A 9,941-nucleotide genomic window follows, 5' to 3' on the forward strand; every position below is an offset into this window, starting at 1 on the left:
CTCTGTGGTTTCGTGGCAATCATTGAATCTTTAGTGCCACATGAAAACCATGGTAAGATAACATGTTATCTTCTTTGTAGGCCTCTTGAGTCATTCTGAACATTTCCCTTCTGTTCTGTTTTTACACAAAAATTTGATTGAACAGCACTGTTTCAGAAGGTGCTCAATTTTGGATCCTCCAGTTCCTTGAGGGCATTTTGAAACAGACACACACAGCACTAACGGGATTTCCACTCCAGGGTGTCTCAGGCAACCTCTGATGCTTGGATCGCTTAGGCAACACCCCTGACCACCTGGCCCAGGCAGTGGCACCAATCTACGTGCATTCCGCTACTCAGGAAAAAATCCACCTACTGATTTGATACATGTTGCAGCTCGGTTAATCAAAGAAAAAATATGGCCAAGGATAATGTTTAAGCGAAAAACATTAGCTAGGAGAGGCAGTTGAATGAAAACCATAAACACTGTTGTTGACCTATTGACACTGCCATTGCCTTTGTAGGAAAATCGAATGGTATGGACAACCCATGGTCCACAATGGTACGTTTTAGACCAACGGTCCGGAACCATACCACATTCAAACTGTATCTGTTGCTTGGTTTACGTATGACTACTCCTACTAACATTGATAAACTCTTTACAAGGTGAAATTATATACTCTTTAAATAAACTGGAAATGTCTTTGAGTTTTATTTTAATATTGAGAATATCGTAAGTTTTAAAGCATGTGCTTATCTCAGAATGTACAGGGTCGCACCCAAAAGTGGTAGGACTGATTTTTTCTACGAGAATTTTATTGACGATATACTTACATCGACTTAATAATCTTCAAAGTATGCTCCTTGAGCTGCTACACACTTAGTCTATAACGTTGCTCCCATTCCCCCCCCGTACGCCCACTGGAAATTTTCTATGGGGATGCCGTTGTGATGACCCTCGTCGAAGCCTCTTGAACGGCCTTCATTGAGTCAAAACGTCGTCCCTTGAGCTGTCTTTTCACCAGGGGGAAGAAGAAGTCCGGTGGTGCCAGATTGGGAGAATAGGGCAGGTGCGGCAACGCCGTATTTGGCCAGGAGCCTGTAGGTCGACACTCAGAATTTTAGGCACCATCTTGGCGCACACCTTGCGCATGGCCAAATCCTGTGAAATAATGCGTTGGACGTTGGATGCAGACACACCCAACTGGTCTGCAATTTCTTCACTGGTTAATCGTCGGTCTGTCTGTGTTCAGCAGTGTCCTCACTCTGTCCACATTCGTGTCGATTCTTGCCGTCGACGGCCGTCCGGAGCGATGGTCGTCTTCAACGAGCTCCCTACCCTCTTTAAACAACTTGTGCCACTCAAATACTGTGGAACGGCTTAAGGCAGTGTCCCCATAAGCCTGCTTGATCATATCGAGGGTCTCAGTTGCCGTCTTCCCGAGTTTCGCACAAAACTTCACGGAATAACGTTGCTCTAAATTCAGATTCATGTTGTTTTTCGATGCGGACAAAAAACTTGCTTCACTAAAAACGGTGTCCTCACTCAACGACAGCCCGCAAGCAACTGCGGTTGGTGTTGGCCTGTTGCTAAGAGCTCCCTCCACCTTACCCTGCCAGGCAGACCCCCCTCCACCGCTCCGTTCGCGCCAGAGAAAATCAGTCCTACCACTTTTGGGCACGATCCTGTATGTGTTTTTCTATGACTCGACAGCCTATGAACACCTTTTTGAATGCGATTTATCAAGTATTTCAATGTGCTTCCTCTTAAACAATCCACGTGATGGTGCCTGTAATAACGGAAAAGTAACTACACATTGTTAAAGGAGTAATTGTTGTAATTTTCTTTGAGACACTACAATGAATTCAACTGACTTGTAGCATCATTTGGTCTGAAGATGTTGTTAAAGAGTTATTTTAAAAATTGAAGTCTGTGGTAAATTACAAACTCATTTAATAATATGGCCAACACCACCAATTGAAACCTGAAGAGATAAAGCATAAACAAACTACTTAAGCGTACGACCCTGTCCAATGAATATGGAATCTGAGGCAATAAAAACTTCATTTTACTTTAAATTTAGAGCCTATCATGATTTTGTTGAATACGAGGTCTGTCCAATAAATGCATGAACTGAGATCATTATTTTACGTAGATTTTGTCCCCTTCTTCAAGGTACTCTAGTACTTTGAGCTTAGTACTAGTACTACAAAGTATGGGGACATTCAAAGTCCCGTTAGCTAGCGACCTAGATGCAATTGAGACTTGGTGCGATACATGGCAATTGGAATTAAATTTGAAGAAATGCATTGTAATGCATTTTTGGGAAAAGGAGTAATTCCCTCCCCATTCAGTTACAAAGTGATACAAACAGAAATCCCACGGGGGTAGATTCCTATTAAATACTTGGGGTGAAACAATGACTTCTCACGATCTGTCCTGGGGAAAGCAGATACGAGAAATATTTGGTTGTGCTGATAAAAAATTGGGATTTGCAAAAAGAGTGCTGGGTAAATGTGATCAAAAAGTGAAGGAACGATGTTTCCTTGCCCTCAGTCAGCCCCCACCTAGAGTATCGTATGTTTTGCCAGTATATATGGGAGCCTGGAAGAGATAAATTTAATTTCGGAATTAGATCAAGTTCAGCGGAGGGTGAGGGCTAGATTTACCTCAAACATTGTTATGACCAACGCAGTAGCATAACTTCTTTGCTAGGAAATTTAGTCTGGGATTCCCTTTACACAGCGACGTTTACAATATAGATTAAACTCATTAAAAACATTTAAAGATGGGTCCTTTTCCGATGACATCAAGAACATGATATTAACCCCAACTTATTACATAGGGCGGAGGGATCACGAATATAAGATTAGAGAGATGATAGACTGTAAGACAGATAGGTTTAAATGGTCATTTATTTCCAAGAGCAATAAGAGACCAGAATGCTTGTAATCGAAATCCCCCCACTAGTCCGCTTGTCCTAATAAGTATTAACCTACAAGGTAAGGACTGCGCATGGTTTTATATATATATATATATATATAGTAGTATTAAGGGGAGGCGACCGACAGCTGAGGTCATTTGTGCCATTAGGGATGGAGAGGAAAGGATGAAGGGTGGAGAGAAACCCGGCGTCGGCATTAGTCTACTATTAATAACGAAAGGGGTCACACAGTTTTAACGTCCCTTCCGACGGGCGGAGTACTGACTATAATAATAATAATAATAATAAATTTATTGGTCCTGTTGATATGTTAGTACGTATATAGGCCTTGTCAAATATACATTAAAATAGTAGTACATATTACAAGATTTAAACATCATACAGCAATATTAACATTCATTTAAACAAGAATTCTTTTACATTGTAAAAACAATTGTCAAGTAAATATTTTTTTAATTTAATTTTAAAATACACCAGTCTTTGCTCATTTTTTATTTCTATTGGCAAATTGTTAAATAATTTACAACCCATATACGTAGGCCCATTGCTGAACATAGAAAGTTTATGAGAACTTGTTATATAATTGGATTTTTTTCTGGTATCATAGTTATGCACATTTTTATTTGTTTTTAAGTTAAATTTACCTTCAAAAGTTTTTACAAATAATATGGATTCATACATATAAATGCAGGATAGAGGCATAATCCTCAGCTTTTTAAATAGGCCTCTACATCTCTCTTTTTGACTAGCATTACAAATTGTTCTTATTGCCCACTTTTGGAGTTTAAAAATCCTCTCAGGTGGAGGGGAATTTCCCCATGCCACTATGCCATATTTCAATCCGCTATAGACATGTGCATAATATAGACTTATGGCTGTGTCAGTATTCGTAAGTTTTTTCATCCTTCTGATTAAATAACAACCAGAGGCAATTTGAGATGCAAGATTATCAATGTGACTATCCCAACTAAGACATTCATTTAAGAACAAACCAAGGAATTTAATACCTGTTGTATGTCCTAGACTAGCGGACTAAAAGTACTCTCCATAAAGCACCTCAAGTAGGGATCGAGATACCTCTAAATAATATTCAACACCGCTGGGATTTGAACCTGGGTGGTATGATATCCATTTCACCATCTCGATCCATGTATAAAATAAATATATTTATATATATATATATTAAATATATATGTGTATATATATATATATATCTATATACACATATTTTAGGAGATTCCCCCCACCTTCCCCCATCCAATTTGAAAAACCCTAACCCCCTCATCTCTTACCCTTTCCTCCTGATGCTGCACCCCCTGCCACACACCTTTCTGGTGCCTCGCAGGGTATTGATTTTAGATGTAGTACTCTTAATTTGTAGGCAATGCCATCTTATTCCATCTTCTCTTCATTCACTGTTTAGTAATAAAGCACCACCCTTTGGAAGTCCTCCTCTTTAAAGGTAGTCTTAAGGCTCTTTTTAGTTATCTATTGTGTCCTTCCTTTGCTTTATTATGTTGTCTCTCTTCTCCACACATCATCTTGTGCCCTAGAGATACACACAATGTCCCCCTATTATCACATTTCAATGCATTTTATATTGGGAATATATGAAAAAGTCTCGAAAGGGGCAAAGATCTATAATAAGAATTAGGAGGATGTATGTTCAAAGGATCAATGGTGATAGAAATTTAATACTCCAGAAACAAAGGCAAACTATCTAAATGCTCTGATGTATATTGTGCTGCTGAATGGTGCATTGATCGTGGTGCGTGGTGTTTATCTAAGGATCCAGTCCATCATGATCAGTAATTAAAGTAGAAGGGTGTTGGAGCTGTTGATTTTCCTAAATTGAGTTCTTCAACTATTATCATTCGGATTTCAGTTTATTATAATGATGATCGGAAAGAAGGACAAAGGGACCATTGCACACACAATCAATGTTGTTGTATCGATGTCAAACACATCTATGGTGGTATTGAAGCTCATCCAGCCCTTGTATCATAATCCATTGTGGCATCTTACCTCTGCCATCTCTAGTAAAATAAGGACAAGTTAAAAAATAACCGGGTACGGGTATTTTCTCACTTGACTGCTGTTAATGTTTCCGCTTATCCATAACAGATAACTATTATAAAAAGGAATGTATTGCATAAATAGAACGGACATCTCTTTAGCGATGATGTGGAAAATGTATTATTATTACCCCTATCGTACTACGGCAGGAGAGATCATGTCAATGAAATTAGAGAGAGATTAATTGTGAAACAGATTCAAGGTGTTCATTTTTTCCATGAACGATAAAGGGTTCAGAATAACTCTGTTTGACTGCAGTAGGGTCATATTAAGGTTTGAAATTAGTCTGGTGTGTATTCAACCCCTGCCACACACACCCTGTAACGATGCCTTGAAGGGTACTGTGATATGAAAATGTTACTTATAGTCATTTTCATTGTGAATTTCAGTTACTAACTTATGTGTGGTACTTCTATTTAAATGTCTTTTTATGAAAATCAACGGAGATATCGAAAGCAGACTTGTCAAATGAAATTCTTGTCTTTGGCACAACATCTGCTGTTTCTAAGTGTATCTCTGTATGACTTCTTAAACGCAAAGGGTGAACATTGTTCAGTTGTATGCCCTGTCGAAGAGAGATATTTTCACTTTCAAAATGGTGGACAAGATCCACTCACATGACATATGGAGATTAGTGTTTTGGATGAGTCAAAGTTCACGAAGCAATCGAGAGGTCAAAAGCACGCATTATCAACTGACAGATCCTGTCGCATTTGTTCTCATTGGAGAAGGAGCATTGCAAACAATCGTATCTTCGATTCAGAGGGTTATTATCCACTTCTCAGTTACAATCCAGACAAGTTTCTGCGTCAATATACAAAACTGTGTACGAAACATCGATACACTACTCAACTCCCGGAAGAGACGAAGTGAGAGTCTTGAAGCAGCGTCAAAATATCGTCAATGTGGCTCTGAAGAAGGCGAAGTCGGTGAAATCAGCCAATAAGGTGATCGCCGTGAATTTATTAGGATGTACGCTGAATCATCTAGATCTGATAATTTCTAAAGAAAGGACAAGCAAAGTGTGGAAATTACAAGATAGTCAATGAAGATTATCCCACTCACATCCCCAAAAACTGATGCCATAACCTTGCCTTCAAGATGAAACGGTCTTCGCCTTCTTTGGAGCCAGTTCTCCCTTTTGATTCAATCATTGTTTTGATTGTTCTATTGTCTCGGGTGTGAACTAACGGACCCATGTTCCATCCATGGTTTTGAAACGGCCCAATAATTCTGGTTTGTTGCTGTGAAACTTTGCTAAAACACTCAATTGACAACATCTTCACGACACTGGCTTTGCTCGAGTATGAGCAACCCATATTGCACACAGCTTTCTCCTGTCCAAATTTACAGTTAATACTGCACTTTTCGATATGTCTGCTAGCACTTTCAGTCAACGATCATCTAGTATCACTTCTGTAGATTTTCTTCACTGTTTCTGGAGTCGTCACCTCATTTGGTCGACCATAACGCGATGCTTGTCTTGAAAGTTTGTACGGCCTCGTTTTAAACTCTGCTACCCAATTGTATTATGTATTACTGTTGTATAAACGAGGGAGCAGACTCACTTCCAGAAGAGTGGAATAATCCAGTTCAGCTTTGACTATATATTGGTTGTTTGGGGGCAGAGAGGCCTTTCATTCAATTAGTAAAAGTATATTGTATCACATGTAACAATGACCAATTTTCTCTCCATTGTCACAAATTAACTCGTAAACATACACTATTAATGGCTGCCAAACAAATACTAAACAACATGGCATCTTCAAACTTGAACCATATGCTTTATATAGATTATGTACGTTCTAATACAGTGATATATTTAAAACAACTACCGCCATCTCTAGAAATCAGGCCAGGTTCTGATGGGATAACCCACGTACATAAATTGTGCATTGTAATTGCACCAATTGAGTGATTACATCCAAGGAAAAATGCCCAAATTTGGAAAAGAAAAAGAATTCTGTTTCATTAAGGTAAAGCATCGTTAGTGCAATTTTGATGGCAAACATTGTACAGGGTTCATCAGGAAAATAAGTGTACTGACTCCTGGGCTGGGCGCGCCGCTCCAGGCGCACCCAGCACCGCTCTGACGGGCTGCAATTGAAGGGGGGTATTTTGGCAAGCGACGCTAAAAAAGGCAGTCGGCTCTGAGCTGTGGTGTAGTGAGGAGCTCTGTTAACGCGAACCTCCACGCTCGACCCACGTCACGGAACGCGATGCCGAAGCAGCGTTATTCCATCAAATTTGCGGTAAAGCTTGGGAAATCGTCTACCGAAACTGTCGGTATGATTAACCAGGCTTACGGGGAGTCAGCCATGTCCAGAAACATGATCTTTCGGTGGCACAAGATGTTCGTGGAGGGCAGAGAAGAGGTCGACGACGAGTCTTCGAGAGGTTCCCGATGATGCCTTCGCGGGAGCGTTCCAGGAATGGGAACGCCGCTGGAACAAGTGTATCTACTCACAAGGATCCTATTTTGAGGAATATTAGCTTAAGATATGTCAAAGTGTAATAAATTTTTTTTCCTGAGCTCAGTACACTTATTTTCCGGACGAACCCTGTATTGTGGTTCCAAGGGGCAAGCCCAGGGGAGGGTAAAAGGAAGGGCGGAGGAGGGATATTTCTCGCTTTTTAAGTGCTAATGAAGGGGGGGGGCGGTACAGCATGGTAGAACCTTCCCTCTTGGTCCGTGAAGAAAGACGGTAGGGAGTCAGGGCTTCTCACCTTGGACGGGATAGCATGGGTTAGCACCGGGGAGGGGGGAGGAATTCCTAAGAATAGGGACAAGGGATCATGTAAGTCACGAATGTCTTGGGAAGGGGATGGAGAGGAGGGTGAAGATGAAAATTGGACTTCATTGATGAGGTCCAAGTCCTTGCGATGTATGATTTCTAGTTGTTCCATGTCATCGAGCTTCTTCCCTTTATCCAGGTTTATCCAGGAAATCGTCTACCGAAACTGTCGGTATGATTAACCAGGCTTACGGGGAGTCAGCCATTTTCAGAAACATGATCTTTCGGTGGCACAAGATGTTCGTGGAGGGCAGAGAAGAGGTCGACGACAAACCACAGCCTGGACGCCCATCAACGACACTCACCGACGACAATGTGAGAAAAGTTCGCGATGTACTGAACTCTGATCGTCGTCTTAGTGTTCGGATGATAGCAGAGCAGTGTAATGTGCCAAAAACAATAGTGCACGAGATTCAAACATCTGGCGAGAAATCAAAAACATCTGGCGGTTGCATCACGATAATGCGCCGTCTCACACCGCGCTTGTCATGTCGGACTTCTTGGCCAAGCACGGCGTGGCAATGCTGCTGCACCCGCCTTACAGCCCGGACTTGGCACCACCGGACTTCTATATATATATATATATATATATATTTAGAAGTCCGGTGGTGTATATATATATATATATATATATGTGTGTGTGTTCCTATCTCTTTTCCTTATATCTGTTTCTGTATATATGAGTATATATATATATATATATATATATATATATATATATTGGCATCCCCGGACTTCTATATATACTACCTTGATCAAAAAGTTCCCGGAATTAAAAATACAAGTTTATTCATCTAAATCTATATTTTCCCCTTCAAAGTAATCCCCATCGATTGCAACACACTTATGCCAGCGCTTGATCCAATCCTCAAAACATTTTTTATATTCGGTTTTCGGTATGTCCATCAGTGCTTCCTGCGATTTTTCCATTACTTCCTCTCGGCTGCTAAAACGCGTTCCCCGTAATGGTTTTTTAACTCGATTGAACAGAAAGAAGTCACAGGGAGCCAAATCAGGTGAATTCGGTGGCTGTTGGATGGTATTTGTTGCATTTTTTGTCAAAAAATTACGAATAATGATAGCACTGTGCGACGGTGCGTTATCACGGTGCAAAATCCACGAGTTTTCTGCCCACATTTCTGGTCTCTTTCGGCGAATTGCTTCACGCAAACGTCTAATAACGCCCAAATAATACTCTTTGTTTACTGTCTGGCCTTCTGGCAAAAATTCATGATGCACTACACCGTTGTAATCCATGAAAACCGTCAGCATTGCCTTCTTTTTTGACTGAAAACGACGTGGTTTTTTTGGTCTCGGCTCATTTGGTGAACGCCATTCACTTGCCTGATGTCTGGATTGCGTGTCGTACTCATAAACCCACGTCTCGTCTCCAGTAATGATCCTTTTGATGAATGTGGGATCGGATTCAGCCTCGCAAATCATGTCTTTTGTGACGTCAACACGGTCTCTTTTTTGCATGAAATTGAGGTCTTTTGGCACCAACTTTGCTGCTACACGACGGAAACCCAAATCATTAACCACAAGGTCTTGGGCGGATCCATAGGCAATGTTCAAGTCCTCCGCTATTTCTCTGATGGTTAATTTGCGGTTATTGACCAACATTTCTTTTACTTTATCAATTTTTTCACCGACTTTCGATGTCGATGGTCTGCCACTGCGTTCATCATCTTCGATTGACTCACGACCACTTCTGAACCGCTCGTGCCACTGGTAAACGACCGTTTTTTTAGAGAATCGTTGCCGAAACACTTATCCAACATTTCCAACGTCCGTGCGCCACTAAATCCGTTTTTTACGCAAAATTTAATACAATTTCGTTGTTGCAAATTTAAATCCATTTCTGCAATTGTAAAAAATCGCCAACACACACAGAGATAGATGTACTCTTGGCTACGTAACTTTTGCAAATGTCAAGTTATGACACTAAGATTTAAAGGGAATATCAACAACAGATGTACCAATTTAACAAAAAAAACAGAACTCAAATCGGAACGATGGGAGCGCCACACGGTGGTTATTCCGGGAACTTTTTGATCAAGGTAGTATATATATATATATATATATATATAGAAGTCCAGGGATGCCAATATATATATATATATATATATACTCATATATACAGAAAC

Source organism: Hetaerina americana, unplaced genomic scaffold (assembly GCF_022747635.1).
Source record: "Hetaerina americana unplaced genomic scaffold, ioHetAmer1.1.p SCAF_39, whole genome shotgun sequence".
In the NCBI taxonomy this organism is placed as follows: domain Eukaryota; kingdom Metazoa; phylum Arthropoda; class Insecta; order Odonata; family Calopterygidae; genus Hetaerina; species Hetaerina americana.